At 42.8% G+C, this 11214-nt stretch overlaps 1 long non-coding RNA gene across 1 annotated transcript; it reads left to right on the top strand.

The window, feature by feature from the left end:
* Positions 1-915: 915 nt before the first annotated feature.
* Positions 916-10913, top strand: LOC138739786 (uncharacterized). The gene is made up of 3 exons (XR_011342418.1): positions 916-1251; positions 3621-3809; positions 9726-10913. It is a non-coding gene; the product is annotated as an uncharacterized lncRNA (long non-coding RNA).
* Positions 10914-11214: the final 301 nt, after the last annotated feature.

Below are 11214 nucleotides of genomic sequence, written 5' to 3'. Positions count from 1 at the left end.
CTTTCACTATCTTCCGAATTTGACGTGCCATGAAGCACGTAACATCGGAAGGCGTCAGTGGACTTGTGCCCAACTTAATTGTATGTTAAGGACAGTGATGAGAATGTATCAAGTAATATTTACATTTAATTCCCAAAGTGCAAACAATTTGCTATGTGAACTGCACACAGTGCTCATTGACATCATTGTGAACCATTATTTTATTTTGGTGCATGATTTCTGAGGAGCAGGTTAGTGCCAGAGACCCAGGTTCAAATCTACCTCTGTCTGTAAGGAGCTTGTACATTCTCTCTTTTTCTGCATGGGTTTAGTCTGCAAGCTCTGGTTTCCTCCACACCTTTCAAAACGCATGGGGGTCGTAGGTTAATTGGTGTATTTAGGGGCACAGGCTCAAAAGTTGGAAGGACCTTGTCTGAGAAAAGGATGTGATGTTGTTGGAGAAGGTGCAGAGGAGATTTACTAGGATGATTCTCGGAATGCAAGGGCTAACATACAAGGAACATTTGGCAGCTCTTGGGTTGTATTCATTGGAGTGTAGGAGAATGAGAGGAGATCTCAAAGAGGCTTTTCATATTTTGAAAGGTTTAGATAGGGTGGATGCAGGTAAGATGTTTCTCTTGGTGGGTGAATCGAGGACAGGGGGGGGGGGTCATAGTCTGAAAATTAGAGGTTATCCATATAAAACAGAGATTAGGAAGAACTTCTTTAGCCAGAGGGTCGCGGATCTGTGGAACTCACTGCCGCATACAGCGGTGGAAGCCAGATCACTGGGAGTATTTAAACAAGAAATAGACAAGTATCTCATTAGTGAGGGCATCAAGGGATACGGGGAAAAGGCTGGAAATTGGAACTAGTGTAGAGTAGCTTAGTGTAAATTTACAGAACAGACTCGATGGGCCTAGTGGCCTGGTTCTGTTCCTTTGTCTTGTGACCTTGTGACCTGTTATCGTGCTATATATTTAAAAAAATGCCAATGGTATGATTTTTTAAAAAGCACAAAAAGTGAACCATTATTCCCTGAAAACAGGCCTTTTACTAAATTCACTGATCTTTTCCTTTGTCCTTTGTTAAATTTCTGAATCAATTTAATTGAAAGTAGTGCTTATATACCCCGCTTGTCTGACAGTATTTGCTGTGAGAAGACAGATAAGAGTTAATAGTTCATGTTGACGGCCTTTCATCAGAAATGGATCGTGTGTTCTTTACTGTAAGTTTCACCACCCTGCGAACAGTTCCTGATTTGAATTGAAGGTATGTTTATATTTTGTTTAACAATTAAAATTCACGTTGTGGTGGATCTTGGACAGGATATGAAGTTGTGTTTGCCGACTAGTACATGCTTCTTAATGCAATCCTCCAGGCTATCCTATTTACGGCCACCATTTCACTGCCAAGGTATCTAATTATTAATGGGTAAATTCAGTGGGAGCCGAACAGAATTATTTGGAACAGGCAATTTTGTTTTGACCCTCTGTTATCCATTCATGAATCACATTATCTCAGCTCCAGCTGAACTGCTAGAGCCTGAAAATGTTCAGCAAAATATGCAAGTGTATTACAAGGCATCATGAGACTATCTCATGATCTAAACAGCCAGCTCTGGAAATTTCCATTCACCGTTTTTTTTTCTCTCTTCGTCAGCTTGCTTCCTGGTGTTGAAGTGCAAAAAAATTTCAAGCTACCAGACTGGAGTTGACTATATACCAGACTATATACCTTTAGTATATCATCAAGAGCCGAGATGTTGAAAAACATGAAACAGAAAATGGTGGGAGGGCTCAGCAAGTCAGGCTGCAGCTGTGGAGGTTGAAGCAGAGAGAGAAAAAGACAATCCTGGTCAATGACCTTCAATCAGAACTGGTGGCATGTCAGAGATAAAACAAGTGTATATGGTGTGGGGTGTGGAGAGAACAAAAGGGAAGGAACATAACAGGCCGGACAGCAGATGAGCGTGGAAATGGTGCTCAGCAGGTCTCGCAGCGCCCATAAGAGGTAAAGATATCTAACCAACGTTTCAGGCCCTTACTCAAAAATAAGGGCTCAGGTCCAAAACGTTGGTTATATTAGCTCCTATGGATGCTGCGACACCTGCTGAGTTCCTCCACCATATCTATTGCTTTTAACTACAATTGCAGTATCTGCAGAATTCCATGTTTCACTGGGGATCAGATGAGATTGGGCACAAGGAGTGATGACAAATGGATTCTTTGCAGGATTGAGTGCAGTGCAGCAGTTAAAGTTCTGATCTAGTAATCCAAACGTCAGGGCTAACTACCCTGAAAATCAGTTCAAATCCCAACACAGCAATTAATAACACTGGACAAGAAATCTTTTCAAAAGGATTGCTTCTTGAAAGAAAAATTGGGGATTATGTTAGACATCTTCAATCCGAGCACAAGGATCATTTCAGATTTGCTGTACCACGTAGGAAGTTGGAGAAACATTAAATTAACTTCTATTGAATTTAGCATGTTTAATTGCACAATCTCTGAGCCAAGCTCTCGGGTTGACTGCACATGTTGCACAACAAATGTGAGCAGCCCAGGGTTTGTCTTGGTCACCAATTTTACAACCAATGTAGAGCTCATAGGCTTTCTTAATAAGTGTAGTCATGCTGCGTCTTTAAGCCTTAGGCATATACTCAGTACAAATGTAAAAGAGTGTATTACAACATTGATGAGATATTTTGGCTGTATTGAATCTTGCTGAAGACAATAAGTGCCATTGTTACGTTCACTCAGTATGTTATTGCCTGAAGAGCATGTGCATCAACATGCATTCAATCTATAATCAACGTAATGCACCTCACCTGTATATGTGAGCTGCTTTTATAATCTGTCTGCATCTATCCTGACTGAGCATGCCCAGGCCTAAGACAACATTTGCATAACACCTAGAATTGTTTTGCTCTTCAGGCAGGTTTGGAATGGCCAAAACAGCTTACTTTGTGGGCAACATATGAGTAGATTTAAAATATAACAAGAAATCACAACAACGGGTTATATCTAAAAGAGGTACATGATCAGAAAAATTTAAAGTGCTTTTTGTGATCAGCAGCCCAAAATCCATAAAACACTCCCAAAAGTGTTCAAGAAGAAAATTCTTCATTATCCAGTATAATTTGCTAGTGTTGGTAGCAGTTGTTTTGTTGTTTAAAAAAAAAACAATCAAGTGAACTCATCCCCTTCGAGGGAGGAAATTAGCTCTCCTTATCCGATATGGTTATATGCTACTCCAGACCCTCTACCTGGTAATCCTCTTATTTGTTGCAATCATCTACTCAAGGGGCAAGTCGAGATGGAAAATAAATTCTGTCCATATAATAATGCATAGATTCGGAAAAATTAATTTACAAAAAATTATATTATGCTTGGCCTTCCCATCCCCTGCAAGCAAACGCACTGGCCTAATGATAGGTTTTAAAGGCATAAACAATGAGGACAGGGTGCCTGAACTCAGTATGCATTGGTCTAACCAAAGAAACTGAAAATTGAGGCGAAGGTAACGTTAAAAGGAGGCAGAAGAGAATGCAAAAAAAAAAGTTGGTCAGGCAGCACCTGTGGAAACAAAGGGAGGATCAAAGATCTTGCATTGGGATGATTCAGCAGCTTTTTTTTCAGCCATACAGCATGGTAACAGGCCCATTCAGCTCATGAAGCCCGTGCCGCCCAAATACACCCAACTGGTCTACAATCCCGGCACATTTTGAATGTGGGAAGAAGCTGAAGTACCCAGAGGAACCCCACGCAGACAAGGGGAGAACGAACAAATTCCTGACAGGCCCCACTGGATTTGAACCCTATTCACTGGTACTGTAATAATGTTGCGCTAACTGCTATGCTAAACCTGCTTGATTTTTTTTGAATTTTCATTCCAATGGACCTGAAAGATGTAGGCAAAATACTTAATCAGATGGGCAAAACAAGATTGTACCAACCTAATCTTAAAACTGAAAGTTTGGGAAGGAAATCTTGAGTTTGCTTCCACAAGAATCTGTGGATGCTATTTGTTTAGTAAGGGTAACGAGGCAGGTGGGGTTAAGATGGTAAATAGAGATAGAGGTTAGTGTTGGTCCAATTGATAGGCAGAGGTCTACATGGATAGGAAAGATTCTGAGGGACATGGGACCAATGTAAAGGTAAAGATTCCCTTATCGTCACATTTGGAATGTAACACACATTAAATTTTTTAAAACTTTTGTCAACTGTAAGGCAGACAGAGAGTTGTCCCTTTGTCCAGCGCCCCTCACAGAAACCTACAGGAAACACCTGGTGTTCCCAGGTGGTCTCCCTCCCAAATACTGACCTGTCCGGTGTCTGCTTAGCTTCTGAGATCAGACAATCCCAGGCGTATTCAGGCCGTTAAGCAAATAGATCTACTTAGATTGTCAACCTGGTCAGCATGGACAAGTTGGATGAAGTGCCTGCTTCCTTGATGTAAAACTCTATGGCCATGAGGAGACTCAAGACTGGACAACCTGCTTCTGTCCTTGAGTGTCGCAAGCTGAAAGTGGTATCCCCTTTGGAGATCACCCATTGTCTGTTCAGTTGAAGCAGTTTCCAGTTTTCTCTTCTGGCCACAGAGGGATTATTTATCTTTTTTTGATTACTTTGAGAACTGTTGGGTTGATGGATAGCCAAACTGAATGGTTCCACACAGCAGGTCAGGCAGCACATGCGGGAAGGGAAACAAGTGAAGGTTCCTCCTCAGAACTGGGAAGGAGGGAACACAGCTAGTTTATCGGGTCCATTCACAAAGTTGTCCTCTGGGTCAGGGCCAAAAATCTGAACAACCACCACAGATAAGATGGTCTGTCTCATTGTTCTTCACCTGCATGCAGCTTTCGATTCTGATGAACACACCATTCTAACTAATGTCCTCTCCTTCATCCATCCTTAACAGAGAAAACATTTCCTCCAACTAAATATTGAAAAGATTGAAACTACTGCTTTCAATCCTTGCCATAAATTCTATTCCTAAGCCACGGGCTCCATACCAGATCACTGAGTGAAATTGCACAATCATGCAATCAAGGTGTCATTTTTGACCCTCTGGTAAATTTGGATTGTCTGCCCCTGGCATCATCATTCACCTGCACAACATTGTCCCTACCTCAGCTTACCAATTACTAAAACCCTCATTTGTGTTCTTCTCTAGCTTTGCCCATTTCTGCTAACCACCTCCTATAACTCTAAAGTCTTCTCACACCCTGCAGTCCATCTATTAGGTCACACCAGGTTCTGATCACTCATGTTACTGAGCGTTGTCGCCCAGTTAAGCAACAGTTTAAAAATTCTCATTCCCCCCCCCCTTCTTCAATCACTTCTGGACCTTTCCCCCTCTCTCTGTAACCTGGTATCCTCCTAACACCCTCCCCCCCAAAAAAAACCTTATCTCAGCCTTACTGATGCTAATCATTCAGAACCAGAATCAGGTTTATTGTCAAGAACAGTTTGCCGTTTCTGAAGATCGATGGGTTGTTTAAACCATCTTAGCACAACATTGCTGACTGGCATGTCGGTTTCTGTGGATTCCAGCTGTAGTCGTTCTAAGCAGGAGTATTGGATGATTCCCATTGAACCTACACGCAAAAAAATCGACACTGAAAGGCACCATCTTTTATCTCATCCATTCAACTGCCTGAAATGTCCTCCCTTAACTTCCCTGTCTCTCCACTCTTTTAGGATGCTTCACGAAACCCATTCCAAGTTTTCAGTCAACAGCCCTGGGAAACGTCTTGGGATATTTTATCCTGAAAAGGAATCCATGGATCTGTTGATGCATTCCTGTTTTTTTGTTCTTCGTGTATCATGTTCTTCCTCCATTGTTGGTTCTATTCTATAGTTTCTTTACTGTGCACTGCAGGCAAAAACAGGTCAATTAGCTTTACTTAATTGTGTGCAGAGACCATTGGGGAACTTGCATCAGGATCTGGCATCAGTCAAGCCTTTCTAATCTGCGTCAACAGGTGCTGGACTTTTATTTATCACGGTTACTGCCTCCTCCAAAGCACAACCCTGAAAATAATCAGGAGCCAACTATTCCCCCCTCCCTCATCCTCTACAGCCCCAGACCCACCTCTAACCCCAACAAGTCAAGCTGCGGTTTATGATTTATATGTAACAACTTCGTCCAGCTGCTGTAGCCCAGAGATTACAACCTTGTTCTCTGTGGTCAGGTGTCAATTCCACTTGGCCGTTTATTTAAATACATCAGCTAACACTTCTTTCACCTTAAATAACTCTTGAGCTCCTGATTATAAAAATCACAATTATTTTTTTCTGTTGAATGCCTGACAAGTCAGTTTGATTACCAATGACATAAACATTTGAAAATAAATTAAACTATTTTGAATCTGTCTCCCAAATTACAGTTTGTGCACTCCTCACAGTGACCCACTGCATTCTTACCATAACAATTTGAACCTTGTTGTTAACAACTTGCAACTTATACATACAAAAGCAGGTCTAAGGTACTGAGAAGGACCAGTAATCACTGACAAACCCAATACTTACTCCCTGACCCTGATTGTGGGAGAGAAGTTCACAGATTCGTAGAGTTAAACAGCACAGAAAGTGGGCCAACTTGCCCAATCCAACCTGAGCTATTTCCATTTGCCCTCATTTGGCCCATATCCCATTAAACCTACTTACTTAAATGTCATTTTGAACGTCATAATTGTACCTGCTTCTACCACTTCCTCTGGCAGCTCATTCCACATACCCACCACACTTTGGGTGAAAAAAGAGCCTCTCAGGTCACTTTTAACTCTTTTCTCTCTCAGTTTAAATCCCTGCCCTCTCATGTTGGACTCCCTTCTTTTGGGAAAAATACCATGACCTTCTCTCTGCCCCTCAGTAATGTTATAATCACCTATAAGGTCATCCCTCAGCCTTTTATGGTCCAGGACCTCATAGGCAAAACCCTCCCCACTGTCGAGAACATCTCCAACAGGGAATGCTGGCGTTGGAGAGCAGCAGCAATCAACAAGGAACCACACCACCCAGCACACACTCTGTTCTCGCTACTACCATCGGAAAAGAGGTGTGGGTGCCATAAGGCTCGCACCACCAGGTTCAGGAACAGCGACTACCCCTCCACCATCAGACTCCTCAACAACAAACTTAATCAGAGATGAATTTAACGATTCTTACTTGTGCACTTTAGTGATTTATTTTTCATCTCTGAATTGCGTAGTCAGTTTGTTTACTTATCTATATTTGTTTACATGCGTACAGTTTTATTTTTGCATTACCAATAAGTGATAATTCTGCCTGGCCCACAGGAAAAAGAGTCTCAGGGTTGTATGTGTTGTCATGTATGTACTCTGAATCTGAATCTGCTGTAGCCCAGATCTCTATCAACTGCAAGACATAGAACAGAGGGGAGATAGGGGGACTAAGGGATGATGTCAGGACTGCAATCTCTCCCTCAATGTCACCAAGACCTAGGAGCTGGTTATGGACTTCCAGAAGAGGTGGGGAGGGGGTGGAGTTCACACCCTAGACTGTGCCAACGGTAATGTGGAGACAGTAAACAGCTGTGATGCTTGGAGCAAGCATCCCCAGTGACTAATTCTAATCCATCCACATCAATGCCACAGCCAAAGAAGTACACCAGCATCTCTTCCTCACTCACCAGCCTGAGGAACGATGGCATGTCACCCTGCGTCCCATTACAGCTTCTAGCATCCTGTCAGGATGCATCACTGTGTGGTAGGGAAGCCGTACAGTCTGGCTTTTGAGGACTCTGTCCGCTGTGCGGTGCCACCTCAAGCTGGACGTTAATTTGTCCTGAATTTGGGGGTGTAGGGGCAGAAAGGGCAAGGGGGGGTTAAATGCAGAATCCTGGGGTCCATAGGCCGGGTGCAGCCACGTTTCTTCTTGGGCACCTGCGCGATGGATTGGACTACCGGGGCCCGGACAGTGCGTGCATTGTGGGTTAGTTACTGGGGGCCAGTTGACGTGTACGCAGTGGGCCTGCAGATGGGGGAACACTTTGCGCAGGCATGTACTTCTGGTGTGAATGGCAGCATTTCACTTAGCCCATCGACATTGAGTGAAGTAGTGGCGGGCTTTGCTCAAAGTTTATGGGCCCCTTCCCAGTGAGGCAGCCAAGTATAGTGAGATTTTTCCATACTTCTCTCCTTTTCTTTTCTTTCTTTCTTTCTTTGGCTTGGCTTCGCGGACGAAGATTTATGGATGGGGGTAAATGTCCACATCAGCTGCAGGCTCGCTTGTGGCTGACAAGTCCGATGCGGGACAGGCAGACACGGTTGCAGCGGTTGCAGGGGAAAATTGGTTGGTTGGGGTTGGGTGTTGGGTTTTTCCTCCTTTGTCTTTTATCAGTGAGGTGGGCTCTGCGGTCTTCTTCAAAGGAGGTTGCTGCCCGCCAAATAATGAGGCGCCAAGATGCACGGTTTGAGGCGATATCAGCCCACTGGCGGTGGTCAATGCGGCAGGCCCCAAGAGATTTCTTTAGGCTGTCCTTGTACCTCTTCTTTGGTGCACCTCTGACACGATGGCCAGTGGAGAGCTCGCCCTATAACACGATCTTGGGAAGGCGATGGTCCTCCATTCTGGAGACGTGACCTACCCAGCGCAGTTGGATCTTCAGCAGCGTGGATTCGATGCTGTCGGCCTCTGCCATCTCGAGTACTTCGATGTTGGGGATGAAGTCGCTCCAATGAATGTTGAGGATGGAGCGGAGACAACGCTGGTGGAAGCGTTCTAGGAGCCGTAGGTGATGCCGGTAGAGGACCCATGATTCGGAGCCGAACAGGAGTGTGGGTATGACAATGGCCCCCTTAGATGTGCTTTGGCCCCTGTATGGCCCCTGTTGAGAATGGTTGAGCTAGGTGCTTACTGGTGGGTTATTGAAATCTGTGATACTGCTTTCTCAATTATCAATTTGCCTTGTCAATGATTTTCACTCTCACAAAATTCAAACCAGTGCCTCAGCCTCCTGTGGAAAGCAGCACAAAGCACCTTTACAGTGAACACTGCCTGATAATGCGGTGTGGGTGCCTTCACTCGCTCTCCCAGTCACAGAAAAACCACAAGTCCTGCTGAACTGGCAGATCTTGCACCGTACTAACCATATTCCTTGAAGTAAGCATGCTGAGGCGCCAAAGACTGAGGGTGAGAAACCAATAGGCTTTAATTCACTAAAGAACAAAGGCACATCCATACTGTTTGTACTGACAAAAACCACACCAGCAGTGCGAGTATAAGACAGCTTTAATAAACTAATATGTACACTAAGAGTTCTTGTCTCTGCAGGACGAACCTGGAAGGCTAGATTCTAGCTCTGGACTGCTTTATGAGTGTGCCCGACCAGACAAATACACACAACAGTGGTTTACCACACATGAATATTTAAAATATGTACATTTGACTGAGTATCAACAAACTCTAGCAACTGGTTAACTCAGGATAACTTACAATAGTGACAGGGTGAATGGTGGAAGTGAAGGTGGGATACTTATTGTTGACAGGGGATATCACGTATTGTTTGCTTGCGTTTAGCTTGACCAAAGTATTAACTTCACAGAATCAAATAAAATCTAGGATCCATGTGAAAACAAGAAATAGGTGTGTTACTTTTCTTATAAAAATTAAATATGGAATCATTGTTAAGAGTGACTGTCTACAATTATTCAAGAAAAATTGTTAAGAAAGCAAACAAACTGTCGTGTTTAATTTGTTTTTATTTCAACAATGCAGTGTGATAGAAGGGCCTTCTGATCCATGAAACCCGTGCCACCCAGCCACATCCATGCATGTTTCGGAGGGTGGGAGGAAACCGGAGGACCCAGAGGAAACCCACGCAGGTCACTGGGAGAACATACAAGCTCATTACAGACCGTGCCGGAGTCAAACTCAGGTCGCTAGCGCTGAATCGCTGACCACTGCGCTGACCAGGCGTGTCCTTTTCAGTCAAAATCCAATCACAAATTTACGGTACCATGGTAGATAATTAATGCGTTAGTGCTGCCTGCTCTATTCTCTCACAAAGTCAGGGTGCCACAGTTAAGGTTGAAATATTGCACACCCACAAATTACAAAGATTATTAACAACATTTCTGTCCATCAGTGTGACACAATCCAAGAGATATTCTGGATGTCTCAATCATTTGTACAACCTAAAATGGTGGATAAACCCTCAAGATCATTGTTTGAGAGTTTCAACTAATTTAGCTTTTTTTTGGTATTTTCCTTTCTATTTTGGAGTTGATCCAAAATTTTTTTTGGAATAATTTTTATTGGATTGGACAAAAGATTTTGACTCACCTGACATGACAATGAAAGGACAAAGGAAGCCATTTTATGAATTACTTTGAATAGCTGCATTTATTAGAGTTGTGCGTAAAATGGCCAAAGCAACAGTCGACTATTATTCTCCCACTTATGTTGACAAGATGCCATTGAGTGAGTTCATATGATTTTGCCATCTGGCAATATGTTGTCACATATTGGTTTCTATTAAAATTGTAATTGATCAATCACTCCTTGAAATGCCTTTTGCAAAACACTTGATGGGAATCCAACCATTGTCCCGACTTAAAAAAATGAACAGAATCCGCATATATGCCATGTCCTAATTAGCTTCAAAATCAAAGCGAGTGTTCAGATCCCTTCCATAATGAGGCAAACGCTAACTATTATAACAAAGGAAACTCTGTACAATGCTGTTCAGATCTGCACAACAGATGACACTTTATACATTTATAAGATTTTTGATAGCTCTGTACTAACTAGTTCTTTTCATCTGGGCCCCTATTTAAAAAAAAACAGAGCTCATCACAGCCTTCTTGGGCTCATGATCCAACCACATCATTAAATTACAGTTTGCTATTTAGTTGATCACAAACAGGCCAAAAATCTTGTGATTTATTTTGTGTAAAAGCCAATTCCTGCTTCTTTATAGAAAAAAATAAAGTGGTCAATAAAAGAAATCTGAGACCATTTGCATGATCAGCTTTTTTTAATAAAACATTTTACAGATTTTTGTTTTTGAAAGTTTCCTCAAAGACTCCCACTGATGAGACCTCTTTCTGCAGCCTAAAGACCAGGCAGTCAAACAAGTCTTTAGATTTCCCCAAACCCAATTCTGCAGAGCCAACCATTAAAAGATTCATCCGATAAAATCCACATGGTCAGCGTTAGGCACAAGAGATGACAGGCAGGAAAATGGTTGCTACTCGCGCAGGAC

Source organism: Narcine bancroftii, chromosome 7 (genome assembly GCF_036971445.1).
Source record: "Narcine bancroftii isolate sNarBan1 chromosome 7, sNarBan1.hap1, whole genome shotgun sequence".
Lineage (NCBI taxonomy): Eukaryota > Metazoa > Chordata > Chondrichthyes > Torpediniformes > Narcinidae > Narcine > Narcine bancroftii.
Note: the sequence above shows the minus strand (reverse complement) of the source record. Positions and strands in the feature narration are given on the sequence as shown.